The sequence below is a fragment of the Aethina tumida genome, chromosome 6 (genome assembly GCF_024364675.1).
Source record: "Aethina tumida isolate Nest 87 chromosome 6, icAetTumi1.1, whole genome shotgun sequence".
Classification (NCBI taxonomy): domain Eukaryota; kingdom Metazoa; phylum Arthropoda; class Insecta; order Coleoptera; family Nitidulidae; genus Aethina; species Aethina tumida.
Window position 1 is genome coordinate 9,191,856 of NC_065440.1, and position 23,412 is coordinate 9,215,267.

General features: G+C 29.5%; 1 long non-coding RNA gene across 1 annotated transcript; it reads left to right on the forward strand.

Annotated features, from left to right (window-relative positions):
* The first annotated feature begins 6,343 nt into the window (after positions 1–6,343).
* On the forward strand, positions 6,344–13,511 carry LOC126265889 (uncharacterized). Its single transcript, XR_007548372.1, has 7 exons — positions 6,344–6,434; positions 10,953–11,078; positions 11,226–11,334; positions 11,757–11,870; positions 12,076–12,197; positions 12,830–12,956; positions 13,363–13,511. It is a non-coding gene; the product is annotated as an uncharacterized LOC126265889 (long non-coding RNA).
* The last annotated feature ends 9,901 nt before the right edge of the window (positions 13,512–23,412 follow it).

Sequence of the window (23,412 nt, forward strand, 5' to 3'; positions counted from 1 at the left end):
GATAAGTGTGGCATTTAGGAAACCGATTTTCTGTGAACTGGTTATTTTCGTTAGACACATTCGGCGTCTTTCGACTCGGCTAGGTTCGGTTTCTGAAACGGACGTAAGTGCCGATGATCCGGGGTCCATATCATTCGCTTAAGTCTCGACTTTTGACAAATAAATGCGAAGGCATACGAAAGCCGGCCGCGCGATGGCTTTCTGCGAACAGCGGCGCGACGGATTTGGACCGGAGCTGTCGACCAAAAACTGCGTGTTCAGTATAGCAAACCGTGGAATATACAAATCTTAGTAATTCTGGTGGAAATGCGTAGATATTTTGTAATATGCGAAGCAGATATAAATCTTTTTTGGAGTAAAATTAAGTATTGTTTATGTCATCATAGGAAGAATATTCGTTTATAAATCAAAGACACGGTTTATGAAGTTATTTTAATATTAACTACTCCAGACTAAAAATTTGTTTAATAATTTTAATAAAGAAATATTGAACTTCAATACTTTTGAAACATTATGAACAAAGTGTGAAATTTTATAAATAAATTTTAAAACAAATATGATATTAATAACTAACGTAACCAAGTAATTTTAAGTCACAATTACTTTCAATAATTTTACTTATTATTGTAAGTAATGTCTCGTGAAATTTTCTCTGTTATTTTGTTTATGTGTTATATATATCCATATATTTTCAATGTTCAATTCTTTAGTTTAGTATTTTAATATTCATTCCAAAAAATTGTTATGTACAATTATTTATCTCTGCATTTTAAATTCGAACATTAAAATATAATATTAAAAATTTGAATGTACACACGGGCTTGTAAATATATGTAGCACAACAAACGTATATAAAAATAAAATATATGACTAATATTATCGTATACTCAAAAAATTTTAAATTAAAAAGTTAACTGATATTTGTTTCTTGTTTTAAAATTATCCATTAAAGTGAACCTTTTGGATTATATTCTTTGTTTTTAACGGAAAATCGGAGCAGTTTAACCTTTTTAAATATGGACAAAAACACTTTTCAAAAATAATTCCTTATTTTATGGATTTTACTGTTAAAGCTTAGTAATATATAAAATTATATTGAATATTTTTATCATTATGAAAAACTCAATGTCAATTAATAAATATTAACACACGTGTTTCTTCATATGTAACGTGATTGTAATCAATAAAATTTTAATCTTTAAAAGCAGCGTCTGTGTTAAATTCACTATACAAACGCCGTCGACGACAATTCACAAAAACTTCGGAATCAATCTATTTCACATTTTGGGTGTGGCTTAATAAATATTTGATCTCTGACATGACATAGTAACAAAGATAATAATGGTCAAACTTAGGTCATTTTCTACCAAATTTATACAGCAAATTCTACCCTAACCTAACCTAACGTAACCTAACCTAACGTAACCTAACCTAACCTAACCTAACCTAACCTAACCTAACCTAACTTAAGGTAATTAAAATTAACAAAATATATTGTTGAAAAATCTAAGTTAAATATGTACTTTAGCACCGGTTCTCCCCCATCAATATTCATATAGTGAAAAAAGACATTTAATTGGAGAGAATTCAAATTAATTAGACATATTGTTGAAATTTGGCACGGGATTAAGTTTAAAGCTAAATTTGTGTATAATTACCAGGCAAGATCTGTTTCAATAAGGTAATTAATTATATAAAAAAAATTGGCAAAATGTCTAATTTGAATAAGTATTTCAGCTCCATATAATAGAGATAATATGTATATTTAAATATATAATATATTATAATTCATATTTTAGCTTTTACAATACGATATTTTATTTTACAAAGCTGTAATTGTTGTGCAGATGACAATAAATGCTTCAGATTATTTAGTTTATTAAATTAAATTACTAATAATAGGATTGATTAATAATTAGTTGTTAATTACCTTATTAATTGTTGTTCCATACAAATTTAAAGTAATATTATTACATTAATACTTTTTACTATGAGTACCACCCAAACATGTTTTAATTTATATACATTCTTCATTAACATGATTGTTATATATCACTCCATCAAACAAATAATAAACATTAATGTACTACAAATAAGTTTCCAGTTTGACTTAAAAATATTAACGTTATATTAAGATTTAAACCCTGTGATAAATTATCATTTAGAAGTCTATCCCAGATTAATAACCCAATACATACAACTGTTACATTATTCATTGTAACTACACAACTATTGTCAAACAGATGATTATTCAAAGTAATGCCTACAATCCCTTACATATATACCGTCGAAATTAATTTCTATTTATATTTGATTATTAAAAATTCCACATGTTTAATAAACCCTAAATAACGAGCCGTCCTACGTTACGCGCGAAAATTTTGAGTGGGAACACGAGAACTTCGGGCGCGTACGGGTACCCTTCGCATTTATTCGGATGATACTTTATTGCAATGATATGACACCGATGATCCGCATGCTTATGTAGTTTTTCACAAACTTGAATATATGTATATGTTAATTATTTATTTATATGCGCATTAGTATTAGAATACAATCTTATATTGTACTTCCTTTTTAATTATTTTTTCACAATATTATATTCCTCCGAGGTTGCAATTTGATGATGTTGCAATGACGTCATGCTCTAGTATTTATACCATAGTTTCTTTGTTAAGTTATTCATAGGAATCCCTTGCATTTTGTAACAGCATTCAATTCAGATATTCAATTCGATTCAACAATTCAACATTTCTTCAGCATTCCATTCTAACTAGAATTAGAATCACTTAATATTTTAATTATGTAAAACTGTATTATAGCGACCTAAAATTAAGTTGGTAACTCTGGAACCTCGAAATTGGACTCAATATTGCTGATGTGAATTTCTATATTTTTTAACATTTCATTTCTTACATGTGTTTACCTATATCCATTTATTTTGGGTGGAATTATATTCATCCTGAATTTATTTCCGTGTTTATTAATTTGGATTAGTCTGATTTTTTATTGATTTATAGATAATTTTTATTGTGGTTGATTTGTGTGATTTATATTAATTTTGTTGGTAAGTAAAAACTAATTTATTTGTAAATTATATTATTAATATTATTTCACCTATTTACAGATTGTGCTATAGCTTTAGCTTAGTATTTTTAGATATTCATAGGTTTATTTTAATTATAATATCAGCCATGAATAATAATAATATTGAAACGAAATTGTTTTTCAAGGATCCACCTATGGATTTTGGCTATAAAAAATTGAAAAATTTTTTTGGCGCATTAAAGAATATGTTTCGATCAAGTAAAAAAAAATCCTTGCAGAAAAATTAAATTAAAATTAGAAAAAATGCTGATTTTTGCTGGTTTAAGTAATAAACAATAATAAATTAGATAGATAAAATTAGTTAAAAAAAAATGGAAACCTAACCTAACCTATTTTTTGTTCGGAAAGTTCATCAAAAATGGAATATTTTCAAAAAAAATGTCAATAACGTTTTTTAATGAAATCTTTTGAATAAATAATTTTAAATTTTAAAAATGCTGATTTTTTTAAGTCTTTTCTTGAAATTAACATATTTATTATTTAAAACTTTTTAGTTTTGTTCCAGAATTGTAAATATTTTAACAATAATTTTCAAATATTTGTAATGTAATAACAAAAACGGAACATTTTTATATATTATAATGTTCTCTTTTTGATGAACTTTCTGAAAAAAAATATCTTAGGTTAGGTTAGATTTGGTTTATATTTCTTTTTTTTAATATTCTATTTTTGATAAGCTTTCTGAAAAAAAAATATAAAAATATATGAATTTTTGATAATTAAAACGTCAAAAATCAGTATTGTTCAAGTTTAAAATTAATTTTTCTCTGATAAATATCTTATTTTTTCATTTGACCAAGACAAGTATTTCATCACGCCAAAAATATAATATTTAAAAAATATATGAAGTAAATATATAATTTTTTGATTTTTTATTGTATAAAATGTGAAGCCTTAATTTAATAAAAATTGTTAAATTTTCAAATATTCATAAAATATTGAAAAATTATGTTACATATTAATTTTCTTTTAAAAATGTGCTACATTTGATGAACTTATTGAAAAAAATAAGCATATAGTCCAAAAAATATGATCATAAAAATTTCAAGCAAAAGTTTCCTCTAAGAAATATTAATTTTTTTAACTCTATCAAAACATACTTCTTATTTAATCTTATTATGAAAAAAAAATTGTCGATTTTTAATGGCAGAAAATAGGTAGAGTCGTGATTCTAAACAATTATCTCAAATGGGTGGATTATCTCAAATGGGATGCGAATCCCGATGATTTATAGAATATAGAAAACATGTGAATGAGGGCAAAAAGCACCAGGTTGGAACATCAGAAGTTCTATTTATTTCACATTACATTTTACACGAATTTGTTTGACGAAATAAGTATAAGAGTAACCGAAATTTCCTTAATTCATTCTTAGTTTGTCAAAGGGAACAATCTATTTTTAATTAATTAGAGCGTTTTAATTATTTGTAATGTACATTTTCTGCTCACATCGGAATATAAAAAACAACCACAAAATATCTCAAAAAGTAATAAAATGTCAAATGCGGCAACGTTGTGAGAGTTCTTGTTGGTAATGCGCCTGTGGGAACTACCAACATAATTTCAGGCCGCTATAATGCACTTACCATTAATATTTACGAAATCATTACGTATGTACGAGCATGGGGGGGCAAGAGAATAGGACCGAATGGAAACAGCCGAATGTTCCCGAAGTTACACTCGTTTTCTAAAATTGATATGTTGTTTATAATGTTGGTATGACAATTGGTAATGGCTATTTAACCAGATTTGTTCGTTAATTTTTTGACCAATAGCTACGCAGTATTTAAATATGGCGCGGGCTTCTGTCCGAAGACGCCGGGAGGATGGAAAAGAGCTAATGAATAAAATTGTTTAAAATTTTTGTTTTAGGTAAGTTATTTCTTATATTTCTTAATAAATTAAATCATACTTGGATCCTATGCTTTTTAATTCAATAATTTAGTACTTAAGATGTTTACTTTACATTACAATCATATTAGAAATAAAATAACCTCAAATTTGAATAAGATGCTTTATATATTAATAAACTTTTTCTTATCTGTTGATTAAATTAATATTATTTTGTAGGTTAAATAGTCTGCCGGACCAATGATTTAACCAGAATAAACTCTGCACTTTTTAGGTATGTTAATCTTATTATATATATTATTAAAAGTGGGTATTCTAGGTTCCAACTAGATTGGGAAGGTTCGATCAATGGGAATTAGGTAGTTTATTAAAATACAGAATTTTTTTCTGCGATTTTATTTTATAATTTTATAAAATTCAGCCATGAGTTCTCAGCCTCAATCTCTGTCTGGTTACTGTGTCAAAATGTGTTTCAATATATATTATATTATGTTTCAATACATATTATAGTGATGTTCATAATTCTAATTTTAATAATAAATCGTTTTTAAGCTACCTTCCAATTCTAAATTAAATTTAGTATGGCGTTCAATTTGTCAATTTGTAATATTAATCCTTCTATCAAAACATGTCATGTTTTTCACTAAAAAATTCGTCGCCTTAAACCTAAAATAGTTCCTTTGTCACCATTACTTTTTCATTCTTATATTCCTTCCACTTCCAGGGATCTTAATTTTAATGTTTTTGAAAATCCATTGTCTAATTTGAATTCTAGTCAATCTATTCCTTCAACGTCCAGAGATCTTAATTTTAATGTTTTTGGAAGTTCATTGTCTAATTTGAATTTTAATACGAATTATTTATTTTTATGTTGTTGAAGAAATTTATTGTGTTGTATTTGTAATTATTTATTTATTTTTGTTATATATAATATGAAGTATACAGAGGACTGATGTATTTTTTATAATGTACAATAAATAATTTGTAATAAAAATGTTTTAATTCCATAGCTTGTTTTATTTCTCACAATTCACTCAATAATATACCAATTAATTTAAATTTGAAACTATTCCCGCCAATTTTGTCAAATGTCAAATACAGAAAACTATAAAGGCGACATCTATTGACTAATTTAAACACTACAAATCAATTTATTGTCCAGTGTTGTTTCCCATTTTTAGTAAGAGGTTGGTACTTCTTGGGTGTTCTGTGTGTACGAGATGCAGCAAAAACACACGCCAACACTCACACATCAAATAATTAGTTTCCTTTGTCGCGCGTCGAAAAAGCGTTCATTTTGCGGCCGTTTCTATATGCGCAGAAACCATAATATCGACGACAGAGCAATCTTCAAAACCCCCAACAAAATGGCGTTTGCTCAGTTTAGGTTGTTGCGTGGTTGTGGATGGATCGTTCGATGAAGCAAATCCTACACAATTGGTCGATGAGAAACAAATCCAACATTCAGTTTTTAGGTTAGTAGAATCCACTTTATCAATTGCATAACATGTATATTAGTCATCCAGAGGTGTAGAACGTAAATCAGACAATTTCGTATATAGACTGGTTTAGTTCACACTTGTAGTAGAAAAATCCAAATATTTAATGAAAAGGTTTTTATGAAGACCCTAATGCAATTCAAACTACAAGTTAAATTATTTGAGGTTTGTGTGCATTTATTTTTCTATATATAAATGTGTTAAACTGTTTACAATATACTATACTCGTCCGCCACTTCATTGGCGTCAGGCGGTATACGGTCACATTCTATATTACCATGCACTGCCTACTCCACACCACTCCACACCACATCGTAAGATGAGATTCCCTAATGTGTTGTCGATTCAATGTAAATTGTTATTGCGAATAGAAGCAACAAATATGAATCTAAACGAAGAAACGCGTATGCGAATAATTTTCCTTAAAGATTTAATGATTTAGGTTTTTCATTATAATATAACATTTATTATCAAGTATTTTAATTTTAAAAATTATATTGCAATTTAATGTTCCATATAATAAAATAAATACAATTTTGTGATTATAAAATTAATTGTGAACTGAGAAACATTCTGACCATTCTACAAACCGACTTTCTGAGGTCTAAAATGATCAAGATTTAAGAATAGAATCGAAACACGACGTGAATTTTGTGAATTATATATTAATTTCAAATTATGTATCAAAAAATTCATTGTTGATAAAAATATATCAAAATAGTGAAAGTATAAAATAATTTTAAAAATCAGGCAATTCATATAATTTAGTCATTCTATTTATTCATTTATTTTTTTCTCAAATTTCTAAATATTTGTATAATATTACGTACAGAATCTCATAAACAATTTAAATAAATATAAAAGTACAAAATATGTGTAAATGACTAATATATTATATATGTTTACTCAATAAATATCTTATATCTTAATCTTATAATTTTTTTAAATTCATTTGCAATATAGATATTTAATTTATTATTTTAAAATAAATATCAATTAAAAAAAAATAATTAATAGTAATTACAAAATTATATAACATGAAAACCTAATGTATACATATTTTTAATATTTTACACTCGAGGCTATTTAAACTGTATTCAACAACATTTAAAGAATACCATGTATAGAAACAGATTACAAATAATGAATGAGTTATAAGATGTAATAACAAATAATATTCAAAGAAACAATAAATGAAAGACAAGGGAGGATCTTTTTTGAACAAACCAAAGTGGTATTTTTGAATTCATAGTTCCAAATTCCGTTTTCTTCGATTTTTACAACGAAATGTTGTTGAATTGTTAATAATTATTGTTATTTTATTGTTTTAATTTTAATCTACATAAAGAAATTAATTGCAAAATTGTCCATAAAATAAAGTTTTAAAAAACAGCATAAGAGTAAATACAATTAACAATTGCCATTATTATTATTAAATAGAATATTACATACTGATAACATTTAAGTAATTGTCGTATATCGAGAAATTTCAACTATTTTACGTTTCGTAAATACTTGATTTTGTTATGAAAATAGTTAATCTTTGTTTCTTGTTGTATTTGAAATATTTTTAAAATATATCACAATAGTTCAAATACTAATTTAAATCATTTTTAAAATAATTCAAAATAATATTAATTAAGATTATTTTAATATTTATTATTTAAATAATCGCTTTAAATATTGTAGTTATTATGACAATTTCAACAAAACACAAAAAATATTCTCTGAATAACTAAAGCTTACAAAATTAGTTAATAATTTGGCGTATTTCAATCCTTGCAGTCTTCTTTATAGTATAAAATATAATTCTGTAATTTCGATACACTTCAGGCAGTATGTTATACTAATTCAGTTTTTGAACCAAAACGATGCACGATAACAGAATGTGACAGTCGAGGTCAAGCGCTTCGGAAAGTGGCAGACCACTCATGCATCCGATAGTACGGTCAGCGTTCAAAATGTTCAAATGCGGCAATATTACATAAATCTTTTCAGATGTATTGTTGCTCGTATGCTTATTTTTTGACAAATCATGAATATTGCTGTGTTCACATTATTCATTTTGAATCGGATATTAATCTATACAATTGTTTTATAGTTGCAGTTATGATTGTTAATTCATATAATAGCATCTAATTGTTGTCTTCTAATATATTTATTTTAAAAGAAATTTTAATTAATTATGATATATGTTGGTAATTAAGAATTATATTCATACCGTACGTTTTTTACCGTATCGCATTCGACATTAGAAGTTCTAAAATAAATTCTAAGCAATAAATATTCTATCAGTATTAATAAATTATATAATCTTTCCATAAACAACAATAATAAAAAGTTCACCCATTTAAAAATTAAAATATATAAACTCAAAATTAGTAGGGAGAGTAACAAGCCATTCTGAATTCGAAGTGTAACTGCAGATCTGTTGCTGACCTTAAATAAAGAAATTCTCCGTTTAATTAATGATATACTAAAATAAAAAAATAATAATTACATTAAAATAATTAAGGATTATATTTAGACTACGGGTGATATTTTAACAGCAGGAATCTTAATATAAATGTCATATAAATGGAAGGAAATATACTTTCTATGTTATGTAACTTAGACTTCACATATTCTATTGAAAATACGAAATTCTTTGGGAAATTAATATTGCACATTTTGTACTTGTAATCCAGTTTTTATAAAACAATTTGAAATGTCCGCAAAGGGCATCACATGACTTGCGAATAAATTTTTATAGACAATACGACCCATTTTGTCTTCAATTCGTATTCCCACCACCAAGATTAACTGTTGGCTTCTAGTACTTAATATCTTTCTCTTTCCAACTAGTCTCCGTAGATATTGTCTACAATTCAAACAAGTTATACTTGGTTTCATAGCACCGTAGTAAGATGTGTCGACATTTTAATACATCGATTTAGGAGTGGTAATTCTTTGGATCGACTTTGTCGCGCTTTTAACGACGAAATAGTTACTGAAGAACGAGGCGATTTCCTAAATCAATGTCACGATTGATCATAGTTTTAGTTATGTATTTGGCAATCGGGTTCCACATCGTCCAGCTTCATACACACCGTTTTATATTACAAAAAATATATTATATTCATATAAATTCAAACAAAATTTATTTGTTAAGCAAATATTAATTTTTTCTATATAAACAATTTATTAATCATATAGACAAGGTATGAAAAAATAAACAATATTTTTCTAATTAATTTATTTAAAAAATTTGAATAAAATAAATCCATATATAAATATAATTAAAAAATTATAAAATACATAAAAAATTAAACAATACATACTAGTTAAGTTTGGTTTGGTTATAATTTAAGAATAATTATTGATCTTCGATGTTTAACGAAAACTGAATTAACTTCTTGTAAACTTTCTATTTTTCTTGTCAAACATGTAAAAGCAAATAAAATTGGTACCTGATAAAAGTATTCATCACATTCTAAACATTATTTTTCAATAAACCAAGATTAAGAAAATAATCAATTTTTTAAAATTATTTTCAATATTTTTGCATTTGTCAATATTTGAGATACAAATAAAATCAATAATTCCACGTAAATACAATTTTACTTGTTTGTTTATTCTTTTTGGTGATAGCTTGTTTATAATTAATTCCTAGTAAAATGTCTCTCCATTAGTTTATATTGAATGAATATTTTTCTAAAATAAACACAACAAATAAATTTATCTAACAAATTTAAATTATATATAAATCTATAAAATTTAATAAAAGATAATAAAATAAATAAGGGGAGCTACTTATTTATCAAATTTACTTCACATTACTGTTTCATATTGGTGTCCGTCTGTGTTTTTTTCAAATTTGTTATATTGTTTGTTCTAATACGGTGCGTCATTTTACCTAATCTAGAGTTTAACCCATCAGAAATAGAAATTTTCAGACATTTTAAATGGAACAAAGTAAAAGACAATAATTTTGACGCACGGATACTATATTAAAATAAATAAATAAAAATGAAATCAACAAAAAAGAATATACGTGTCGATTTGTAAAATGTAGTCACCTACTCTTTATTTAGACAAATTTTAACTGTTCAAAAATGTGCTCTGAATAATTATGTATAGTTAGCAATTATTTTTAGTTATTTAAATAATATCAGTTATCACAAGTTACTTTCAAGACGTCTTTTTTGTATTGAATGTCGTCTTAATTGAGAATATAAAATATTTTCCACACACAATAGGTTACTATATAAATTATACAAAATTGTAAAATTTAAATTTTGTAGAATGGATAAAATTATATTGCTAACAATATTATTGTCCATCCAGTTTGCAACCCGCCACTCTTTGATGTCATCGTGGCGGTGTGCACATCAAGGAATATATAAAATGACGTTTTTGGTTTGTTTGGTTATTCTTTGCTCAATTATTCATGATATACAATGTATATAAACTATAAGGTGCTTTTAATAACCAATACTGAATTTTTAATTTTAGCAACGGCGCAAGAAACGAAGAAACTTTTCAGTAGTTGTAAATTTCTTAGGACAAATGAGAAATTACACTGGCATGAAATGTTAGAAAGAAAGGAATTGAAATGAATCAAAAACGTAAATATTAAAGGTCAGTCTCACATTTACCGTAAACTAATTTTAAGTATAATATTACAATCATTCAGTTATGTATGTAGATAAGTAAATGTTGAACGTATAACTATTATATAAAATTATTTTAATAAATTGAATAATTAATATCGATTTTTGTTTTCAGCGTTTAACTACAAAATAAAAGATTACCACCAAGTTGAAAGTTCTTTAGGACAAATAAAAAAAACCGGCATGTCATTTTATGAGGAAAGGATATAAAATGAACCAGAAATGTAAGATCAGTCTATAAGTCACATTTACTATAAACAACTTTTGCATACTGATTATGTGTTTTTAAAAACACAATTACAACTGTTCAGTTTTATATTATAAAAACATAAATTTTCATTAATATATGGATAAGTAAATTATTGTACTAAGGGTTATCTTACTGTTCAACTTTATTGTGTGTACGTTTAGTATAAATATGTGTGCTGGGCAATTATTTTTGATTATTTAAATATGATCAGTTATCATAAGTTACCTCCAAGGTGTCTTTTCTATTTTAAATATTATCACAATTGGTATCAATCTACAATATTTGTCACCCATAATAAGTTAGTATATATGTTATACTATCCTATATTTTTAATATAACTATTATACAAAATTAATTTATTAAATTGAATGACTAATATCGATTTTTCGTTTTCAGCATTTAACCAAGAAACTAAAAAGGTTCCCACCTAATTGAAAGTTCCTTAGGACAAATGAGAAATTAAAACAGCATGTCATTTTATGAGGAAAGGATGTAAAACGAATCAGAAATGTAAATATAAATGGCCAGTCTCACATTTACTGTTAACTAATTTTGCTTTGTATGATACCGATAGTTTGCTTTTAAGTATAATATTACAATCGTTCAGTTATGTATTGCAAAAATATAAATTTTATATATAATAATTAGTATTAATAACTATTATATAAAATTATTTTGATAGTTTTAATAATTAATATCGATTTTTTCTTTTCAGCATTTAACCACAAAATTAAAAAGCTTCCCACCAAATTGAAAGTTCCTTAGGATAAAAGAAAAATTAAACTGGGATGTTATGTTATGAGGAAAGGAAATAAATCATAAGTGTAAATATAAAAGGTTAGGTTCATATTCACTATAAACTAATTTTGCATAGTATCACACCGATTGTGTGTTTTTAAAGGGATTACAATTTTAAAATATGGATAAATTTTAAATGTTGTCACAATTGGTGTTAGCCCACTATATTTTTTAACTTAACTATTGCATAAAATTATTTTATTTTAAAAAAGTAGATAACATTTAAGCCAGAAAGTAAAAAGCTTTTCATAAAATTGTAAGTTCCTTAGGACATTAAACTGACATGAAATTTTACAAAAAGAGAAAATGAAATGAATTAGAAACTCAAATATAAAGGGTCAGTTTCACATTTACTATTTTGCCAATTATTATACTGATTGTGTGTTTTAAAAACTGCAATTACAACCGTCCAGATTTGTATTGTAGAAATAAATTTTGAATGAATAATATATGGAAATAAAGAAATTGGACATATAGTCCAACAATTTTCTTGTTTAGTTAAAGACAATATTACATATTTTAACTGCTTAAAATGGTTATGTAAGTGCTCTGTATAAGTCTGTATAATGAGCAATTATTTTTAGTCATTTATCACAATAAATTAAATTAAACATTCTATAGTCTTTAATTTATGTACTATATAAATAGTTAATATTGTTTTTTGCTTTTAGCATTGGACTCGGAAATTAAAAACATTTCCAATAAGGTGCAAGTTTTTAAGAACAAATGAATAATTAAACTGTCATAAAATGTTATGAAAGAAGGAATTAAAATGAATCGGAAACCCAACTCTAAAATGTAAGTATACAGGTATTTTAACTATCATAATTATTTCCAGATCAATTAAAGGGGGCTAATTTTTTTAAAAGGTTAATTGCCACAAACCACATTTTGATCCTTTTCTACAGACTCCACTCAACAAAATATGTCCAACATTTTTATTTCAAAGGGAATAATTGAATTTAAAATCTTTCTAAAAAATTCATTCAGCAACTTTCACCTTAAAATTCTTATATATTTTTCAAATAATTTTTTCAAAGCTTTTTCAATGATTTTTAACTTAAAATTGTAAAATTTGTCATATTTTAAACATTCAATGAATTTTTATGTTTTTGTTTAAATAATTTATGTTGTTACTTTTTTTTAAATTAATTTAAAATTTTATCGATTTTTTTTAATGATTTTAAACATATTTTATTTTCAGTATTGTTAAACGAGGGTTGATGAAATGATGCAATGACACAAATAGACAACGGTTTATTCGTGGACGGGGTATCAACAGTACAATTCAAGAGTTCGAATAAAAATGGCGTCTTTTTCGGCATGTCCGCGTCTCACGCCCACCCAAATAATTTAGCAAATTATAAATATATCAGTAAGTATATAGTTACAATATTTTCTAACGTTTGTGATCTCTATATATTTTAGGTATTAGGATCATTTATTCGGAAACCACTCATCCGAGTCTTACTTTCTTCAGCCACTCGAGCCAATAGATTGTATCAATCTACTAGGACACCAAAATAATCTCGGCTTCGAACTAAGCACGAGTTGGTGCTCCAGTTGTGGACTTTTCATAAGTAATTTTACGTATTTAGTATGTAATTTGTTACAATGTAATTTATTCCTTCAACAGTATATATCCTCTTGTGTACATGTTCAATTGTCTCAACTAAGGTTTATAACCTGCTGCTCTTTGAACATTGGAGTTGATGAATTGACAATTATAACAAGTATTTTAAGGCTGAATTTAGTTTACAAATTAAATTGTTAAAAGTTGTTACGGTTTATTTATCTCTTATGTGTCGGTTGGATTTAAGATATTTTCTATTTACTTTAACAAGGATTCATTTTAATGTGTTTTTGGTTTTACATACGACACTCATTATTTCCTTGTGTGTAGTAATTTTACCTCATTTATCCTATTTACTATTTCTATTATTGACTTCGAAATTTCCATTTTTCGATTTCGGTTGGGAAACGTTAGTGCCGGGCTGTTTAATCGATCGTCTCTTGAGTTGCTACGTCTTGTGTTCATGGGGTAATAATGTATGACCTATTATTCTAGCGTAGTGTAAGTTCTTGCTTAACGATAGGAATCCATTTCAATGATTCCCAACTACACATAATTAGTTTCTGTTCCGTTCTGTACTAAACAAAGTGTAATTGCTTTTCCTCTTCCTGCTATAGTATAGGCCCCTTTGTTGTCTCCTCCGATCCGAATAAATTTGTTAATACAAGTCCTTCTGATTGGCCCTCATACTCCAGTATATAATGACATATCCACATATCAGGTAACTAAAAAAGTTCGTGCAGTTTTGAAGTTTAAGAAATAATAACACAAAAAAGTGAATTAAAGTTTTAAGGGGGTATTCTAGTGTAGAGACATGAATTTTAGGTGATTTTTAAAGTGTCCATACACACGATTTCAACCCTCCTAGCAATTTGAAATGAAAAAAAAAATTATTAATTTAGAATGATGTCGCAATTGCATACTTACAGTTATTCAATCTGCCATTCCTGCTTCATACATCGGACCTTCTTCGACTTCGAAAAAACTATTTTCCGTGTCTCTCTTCCAATCGAGCAGTTCTGGCCTCCTTTGAAGCGTTGGATGTTCATATTTCGGAGTAGTCAATCCGGGCGTTGCCTCGTCTCTCAGCAAATGAATGAGCTTCCGAACCAATTTTCATTCCCATAAGCGTCATCATTTTTAAAATAGGAATGAAACCTTCATTAAAAATGCAAACATCAATAACTGTTGCTAACTCAATTATCCGAGCTCCGGAATGAATATGTTTTGGCGTGAAAGTCCAAATCATATTCATTCCGAGTTTAGAGACTCGTTATTATCTTGAGTTTCTGAACCTAAACATCGACTTAATAATTTCTCTGATGATAAACTCTCATAAATTGGTTTTATAATTAACTTTATCATATAGAGGAAGATTTTCATGTCGAAACTCCTCTAAGGTATTCTCTGATGTAGCTTTTTTCCACGTACACCAAGGTGCACCAGGTGGGCAATACACATGTTGTGGATCTTCATCCGTAGAACTATTATGGTAACAAGTAGCCCAAACTGCATTTTTCATCTCTTCAACAGAGTCAGGGTGCCGACGAATCGCTAAACCATAATATGAACGCAATTTATTAATAACTTTAACAGTTAATTTGCCTTCTCCTTTTCCACCAACTCCTTTATTATCTTCGCTTTCCGTAGCCATGCGCCCATTCTTTTCTGCACATGTCCTAAGCATTCTTTTTTTTCTACTAATGGATTACCATCATGAAAAATAATCACCTTCAGTAAGCAAGGTCTGGTAGTACGGAGTGTTGAAGGTGAGGTAGAACTTCCCATAGATTCCTGGTGGAAGAGCTAACAGAGGTTCTTTGCCATTTGTATTATATGAAGTTCTTAAAGCTCCACATTACCTATTAATACATTAGGAACTGCTGAAACAGGATTTCTTAATTCTGTAACAGTGTCATCAGCAAATAGAATCAACAATCAACTCAGTTTCATCTGGAATTGGTATATCATTGATATAAATCAAGAAAAGTAGTGGACCCAGGATTGACCCTTGGGGTACTCTATTTGTAACTGTTATTTACTGGAAAAACTCCCCCCAACGTATGTTTGTTGATATCTATTTGTTAAATAACTAATTATAAGATTAATACTCGGTGTCACTACTCCATAGTACTCTAGTTTGGAAATCAATGATCGGTGGTTCACGCAGTCGAAGGCTTTACTGAGGTCACAAAAGGTCGATCCAACATACATTTTCCATTGATTACATAATCAATAATAGGCTTTGGTGGTACTTTTGCCAGCCCTAAATCTATATTGGTTTTTTTATGAACAGATTATTATTTTCAAAATATTTTGTGAGTTGTGATCTTAGAAGTTAGAGAAATTTTGGATAAAGCAGGTATCAACGATATGAGTCTATAATTGTTTATATTTCTTACATCCCCTTTCTTAAAAACTGGAATAATTTTACTTGTTTTAAAACAGTCCGGATATATGTGTACCTTTATAAAATAGTTAAATAATTTAGTCACAGGCGATATTATTATGTTTTTGATATGTTTTAACAATCAGACACTATTGTTGTATATGTCCCTACTAATTTTATTCTTTGCTTTGTCAAATGCTTCCCTTACTTCAATAAAAGTTCAGTGAATTTGAAACGTTCGGTGGTTTTGACCGCATTATTTAGATATTCAGACACCGTTTGATGAGGGTTTAGCTGGGAACTCAAAATTTGTTTTGCTATGTTTGCAAAAATCATACAGAGTTTCTTTGCCATTTGTATTATATGAAATTTTTAAAACTCGACATTACCTATAAATACATTATGAACTGCTGAAACAGGTTTTCTTAATTCCGTAACAGTTTTCCGGGGTTCTGGCAATGTGAAAATAAAACTGACTAACTTAAACTAAAACTCTATAAACAATATATACACTATTTACAGTTTATATACACGGTACTAATATTTATTTTCAATCATTGTGGTTATTTATATCTAACGCTCAGGGCTGTCAGTTTCAATCGGACTATCTGACTGACTCTTCTTGTTCTTTCTCCTCTTGTACCTGCCCAAGTTCCAAAGTTTACATCCTTGACAGAAACTAGATTTGACAACTGTATCAACAACTTTAATGAAATTTTTTGCTACTAGTGTAGTAACTCCGAATAGAGAATTAAAATCTCTTTTTTCCCAAGTCCCATCACCAGAAACAGTAAATTCCGTTGGACTTGCATTTGAATCACAATCTGAAATTAAATCTTTTTCTTAATATACAGATTTGGAAATGACGATATTATAAACTGCAGATGCAGCTAAATGTATGTTTTTGACACAATTGTAGTAAGTACCGATTGATAATTCTTTACAAATATCCATCAGACTACAGAAGATGTTGATTCCTTCCCTGCCAACTCCCAAAATCCGCATAGTAAATATTATTTTTCGGTTCACTTCAAATGATTTTTCTATGAATGGACATGATTGTGTATATATTGTACGCTCTCCCAACTGCATTGTAATGCAAATTTAAAACCTAGTCCACGTTAAGCCGTTCGTGAGAGTTTAATCTCTATTGCATGTAGAACACAAAACTAAAGAAGAAATTGCTGAAAACACGGTAAAAAACTCCAAAAGACAGTAACCATAATTACGCGGAGACCCGCCATGTGATTTGTCCACGAGATGGAGTATCTACTTTACATGCAAAGCGTGTCTAGGTCTAAACAGTCTTGGAATTATAAAAATCACAATGATTGCCAAAGGTTTCAATATGTTTAAAAAAACTAACCACTCCTCCCGTTTGTCTTCTGATCTTTAACAGTTCTTTGTATTTCGATAATTTGTATTAATTTTGTTCTGGAGTTTCTGCACTTGCTGACTATGTCCCTCCTGTCTGCGAAAGTTGTTGCATTGCAGCCTCTATCTGCCATTATATTCTTTATTTTTTCCGCTGCTACTAGTACTGCTGTGGTTTCTCCCTCGCTTACTTCAACGTTCCCCCTATAACTTCTCTTTATCTCGATATCCTGATATACATATTCTAGCTGCTCGTCCCACCATTCGCCATTAATTATTATCCTCCCCTTTTCAATTATTTTCCCAAAAATTCCCCCTTCCACCTTTAATATGATATTCTCTCTCATAAAGTTTCTGCACTTGTATCTCTTAATTGTTCTAATTTCTTCCGCTTTAACTGTTCTTTTAATTGTTTCTTCTAATTCCTCGATGATTACCTCGTCTTTTACTCCTTTTCTCACACCTTGTATTTCTAGTTTAGGTCTGATTGGTTTCTCCTTCTCCATCTCAATATCTTTCCTGTTATCTTTTTCCAGTTTCCTTTTAAATTTTTCATTCTCCTCTGCCGTGTTGTTTTTTTGTCACTATTGGGTTACCTTTCATAACTGTCACTGACTTTATGTTCAGTATATGCAATCCAAAGTCCCCGACTTTCTTTTCAACATCGTTTTTGTTCCCGGCGTCCTTTACCTTTATGACTAGCTCCTTTTTCCATTCCTCCTTTGTGCTTGTAATTTGCGATTCCCTTGCTTTCCCTGCTTTTTCTAATTTCCTTTCGGTTGTTCCGGTATTTTCGGCATAGGTTGCAGTTTTTTCTTTATTTCCTTTTTTCCCTTCCCTGTTACTGTTCTTGCTTTCGGTCTAATGTGCGAAACATCGAAAATTATATGAATGCGACGATTGTTAATTGGAAAATATGTTTCAGAAGGGGAACTTTGATAATATAAAGAATTATATGATAATAGACAACAACTTTTATCATTTAATTCGCGAGAAACAGAAGTCGAGGGTCCAAAATATAATTTATTTATACGAAAATTTAGTTTTGATGAAGATGACTTTTCAGAGTGATATGAGTTTGCAAATAACCTTGTAACCAGATTTAGATCAAAACAAAATTCAGATAGATTTTCAATGTGAATGATCTAAATAAATACTGAAATTTTGTGGTTAACAAAATTTTTAAAAATTTGAATATTTAATGTAAAGGTTAAGGCTTTCATGATTTACATATTTTAGTATACATTTGAATACATAGGTATTGTATTATGTTAGTAACTGATAATTTGTTTTCTAAGATTTCCTGGATAGTGTTGGGTGTGTTGTTTTCTAATCTTCTCGAAATTATTCGCATTCGATCAGTATATATTTTACAATTAGTTGACCACGGTGGATCTCGTAAAATAGTGGTTCTTCGGCGCTTAGAGGGTGTGTGTTTTATATCACCGACTCTAAAATGGGTTATTATAATCTGTTCTTTTCTTTTCATCGGTTCTTTAGGAGAGCTAAGGACGTGGCATTTAATTTCATTCAATTTTGTTGACTATTGTTTCCATATTATATATATGCCGTAGCGCAGTCAGGATTATAGGCCATTTCGAATATTAATTAATACGCAAATAGTCTTTGCAATGTAATTGAACCAACAGGTACCGGATTATAAGTAATAGTCAACCAATTAGGAGTCGTATGAAACGCGGTGATCCCGACGGTTATGCCGAGCCAAGACTTCTACTTAGCTTTCCTGACGAAACATAACTATCCGCCCTCGCAGGTCTTCTCTACCGTCACCGTCGGTTGGAGTACCATCCCCTGCTTAGCACTTCCGCTGATTCCACCCAAGTACTATATGCAACCCATAGTACTACTTGCGTTTAACATGAACACCCCAATATATATATATATATATATATATATATATATGGAAACAAGCAACAACAGTAACAGGGAAGGAGAAAAAGGAAATGTAGAAAAAACTGCAACCTATGCCGAAAAAACCAGAACAACCGAAAGGAAATTAGAAAAAGCAGGGAAAGCAACGGAATGGCAAATTACAAGAACAAAGGAGGAAAGAAAGAAGGAGCTAGTCATAACGGTAAAGGACGCCGGGAACAAATAGGATGTTGAAAAGAAAGTAGAGGACTTTGGATTGCATGGACTGAACATGAAGTCAATGAAAGTTATTAAAGGTAACCGAATACTAATAAAAAACAACACGGCAGAGGAGAATGAAAAAATTAAGAAAACTGGAAAAAGATAACAGGGAAGATATTGAGATGGAGGAGGAGAAACTAATCAGATCTAAATTAGAAATACAAGGCGTGAAAAAAGGAGTAAAAGACAAGGTAATCATAGAGGAATTAGAAGAAACAATTAAAAGAACAGTAAAAGCGGAAGAAATCAGAATAATTAAGAGATACAAGTGCAGAAACCTTATGAGAGAGAATATCATATTAAAGGTGGAAGGGGGAATTTTTGGGAAAATAATAGAAAAGGGGAGGATATAATTAATTGCGAAACTTGATATGTGAAGGAGCACCACAGTGCTACGATTTGTTACAAGTGCTGTAGGTTCGGCCATGTGGCAAAATACTGCAAAGAAGAGTGGAATGTGGTGTTACAACTGCTCGGGAGAGCACGGGGGTAGGCACTGCACGCAGAAAGGGAAGTGTTGCGCAAATTGTAAATACCTAGGTTTTGAAACCTTAAAGCTAAAGAAGGCCAATAGAACACGACAAGAATGGTGGGACGAGCAGCTAGAACTATATATATCGGGATGTCGAGATAAAGAGAAGTTATAGGGGGAACGTTGAAGAAAGCGAGAGGGAAACCGCAGCAGTACTAGTAGCTGCGGAAGAAATAAAAGACATAATGGCAGATAGAGGCAGCAGCGCAACAATTTTCACAGACAGGAGGGACATAGTCAGCAAGTGCAGAAATTCCAGAACAAAATTACAGATTATCGAAATACAAAGAACTGTTAAGGATCTGAAGACAAACGGGAGGAGCCTGAAAATAAAATGGAACAAAAGAGACAGCAAGGAAGGCACGAAAGGAAATTAGAAAAAGCAGGGAAAGTAACGGAATGGCAAATTACAAGAACAAAGGAGGAAAGAAAGAAGGAGTTAGTCATAAAGGTAAAGGACGCCGGGAACAAAAAGGATGTTGAAAAAAAAGTAGAGGACTTTGGATTGCATAGACTGAACATGAAGTCAGTGAAAGTTATTAAAGGTAACCGAATACTGATAAAAAAACAACACGGCAGAGGAGAATGAAAAAATTAAAAGGAAACTGGAAAAAGATAGCAGGGAAAATATTGAGATGGAGGTGGAGAAACTAATCAGACCTAAATTAGAAATACAAGGCGTGAAAAAAGGAGTAAAAAACGAGGTAATCATCGAGGAATTAGAAGAAACAATTAAAAGAACAGTCAAAGCGGAAGAAATCAAAATAATTAAGAGATACAAGTGCAGATACCTTATGAGAGAGAATATCATATTAAAGGTGGAAGGGGGAATTTTTGGGAAAATAATGGAAAAGGGGAGGATATAATTAATGGCGAAACTTGATATGTGAGGGAGAACCACAGTGCTACGATTTGTTACAAGTGCTGTAGGTTCGATCATTTAGCAAAATACTGCAAAGAAGATTGGAATGTGGTGTGTTACAACTGCTCGGGAGAGCACGAGGGTAGACACTGCACGAAGAAAGGGAAGTGTTGCGCAAATTGTAAATACCTAGGTTTTGAAACCTTAAAGCTAAAGAAGGCCAATAGAATACGACAAGAATGGTGGGACGAGCAGCTAGAACTATATATATCGGGATGTCGAGATAAAGAGAAGTTATAGGGGGAACGTTGAAGAAAGCGAGAGGGAAACCGCAGCAGTACTAGTAGCTGCGGAAGAAATAAAAGACATAATGACAGATAGAGGCAGCAGCGCAACAATTTTCACAGACAGGAGGGACATAGTCAGCAAGTGCAGAAATGCCAGAACGAAGTTAATACAAATTATCGAAATACAAAGAATTGTTAAGGATCAGGTTGCAGTTTTTTCTTTATTTCCTTTTTCCCCTTCCCTGTTACCGTTCTTGCTTTCGGTCTAATGTGCGAAACATCGAAAATTATATAAATGCGGCGATTATTAATTAGAAAATATGTTACAGAAGGGGAACTTTGATAATATAAAGAATTATACTATTAAAGCAGATTTATTTTTATTACCTTGGTCGCAAACGGTATCTCTTACGTTTAAGCTTATATATTCATAATAATTAAGTTTAAATTTCTAACCACAAATTTCTTTTTTTTTTGTTAAATGTAATCCAGAACAAGATATTTCATCAAATAATAAACAACTACTTTTATCATTTAGTTCACTAGAAACAGATGTCAAGTGTCTAAATTATAATTTATTAATACCAGATGCAATTCAGTTTTGATGGAGATGACTTCAGAGTCAAATTTAAAGAACAATGAGTTTGCAAATAACCTTGTAACCAGATTTAGATCAAAATAAAATTCAGATAGATATGGATTTTCAATGTGAATGATCTAAAATAATACTGAAATTATGCTTGTTAGAAATTTTTTAAAAATATCAATATTTAATGTAAAGGTTAAGGCTTTCATGATTTACATATCTTAGTATACATTTGAATACATAGGTATTATATTATGTTAGTAAGTGATAATTTGTTTTCTAAGATTTCCTCGATAGTGTTGGGTGTGTTGTTTTCTATTCCTTCTTCTCGAAATTATTCACATTCGGTCAGTATATGTTTTACAGTTAGTTATCAATGGCAGATCTCGCAAAATAGTGGTTCTTTGGCGCTTAGAGGGTGTGTTTTGTATCACCGACTCTAAGACGGGTTATTATAATCTGTTCTTTTCTTGTCATCGGTTTTTAAGAGTGCTAAGGACGTGGTGTTTAATTTCATTAAATTTTGTTGACCATTGTTTCCATATAAAATATATTTATATACATCTTTGGGTGGTATGGAGATGATCTTATATGTCCCCTTGTAGCTGGAAAGGACCTTCTATATGTCTTTCTGACTGGAAGGTATGGTATATCTACCTTCATCACTGGATATATCTTACTACTCCTTATTTCTTCCTTTGCGTCGACTTTTGTGGGGTGTCAGGTATTTTTTCTAATACGGGCATGGCTATAAACGATTGCGCCTTATGGAGGAATTTGACGACATCATTGGGAAGGTCAATTTCCTTTTCAACTAATCCTTTTTTGTTTCAATTGCTGAACAGTTCATCTTCAATTTCTTTTTACTATCTCCTATATTGTCTGATGATTTATCATTATTATCTAGCAATGACATCGACTTCAAACTTTTTATCTTCCGTTTAAAGCATTCCGGTCGCTTGTATGTTTTAAAATAATCTTTCAACTTCTCTTTGCTAACTCTTAAATTAGAGGATGGTTTCTTCGGCGTAATTGGTAATTTATCTATTAGAGGAATTTCTAAAATTTTCCGCGCTTCATTGAGGAAATTAAGCACCTCAGTGGGCAATTTTGTTTCAGTTGGCTTTGCCTTAGGTGGCGATTGAAAAATGTCATCTAATAATGGCAGTAAAGATGCATATGTCAATTTGAATAAAAACGTACCGTTCATATTCTACATTTATTTCTGAAAACTATCTTCTTTCACTTTTGCATAGTTGTTACACTAAGAACTTCTTTGCTTGCACATAAATTGAAAACATTTAATATTTCATATAAAATATATCTCGAACATTGGGTAGTTCTCCACCCGTTATAAAAGATTATCCGCAATATATGATGCCAAGAAATAAGATTTCATATACTAATGAAACTGACCATAAGAAGGAATTAGAAAAATTTGTACTCATGTACAATGTAACACCATGTAGTACAACGAGGAAAACACCATCTCAAGTG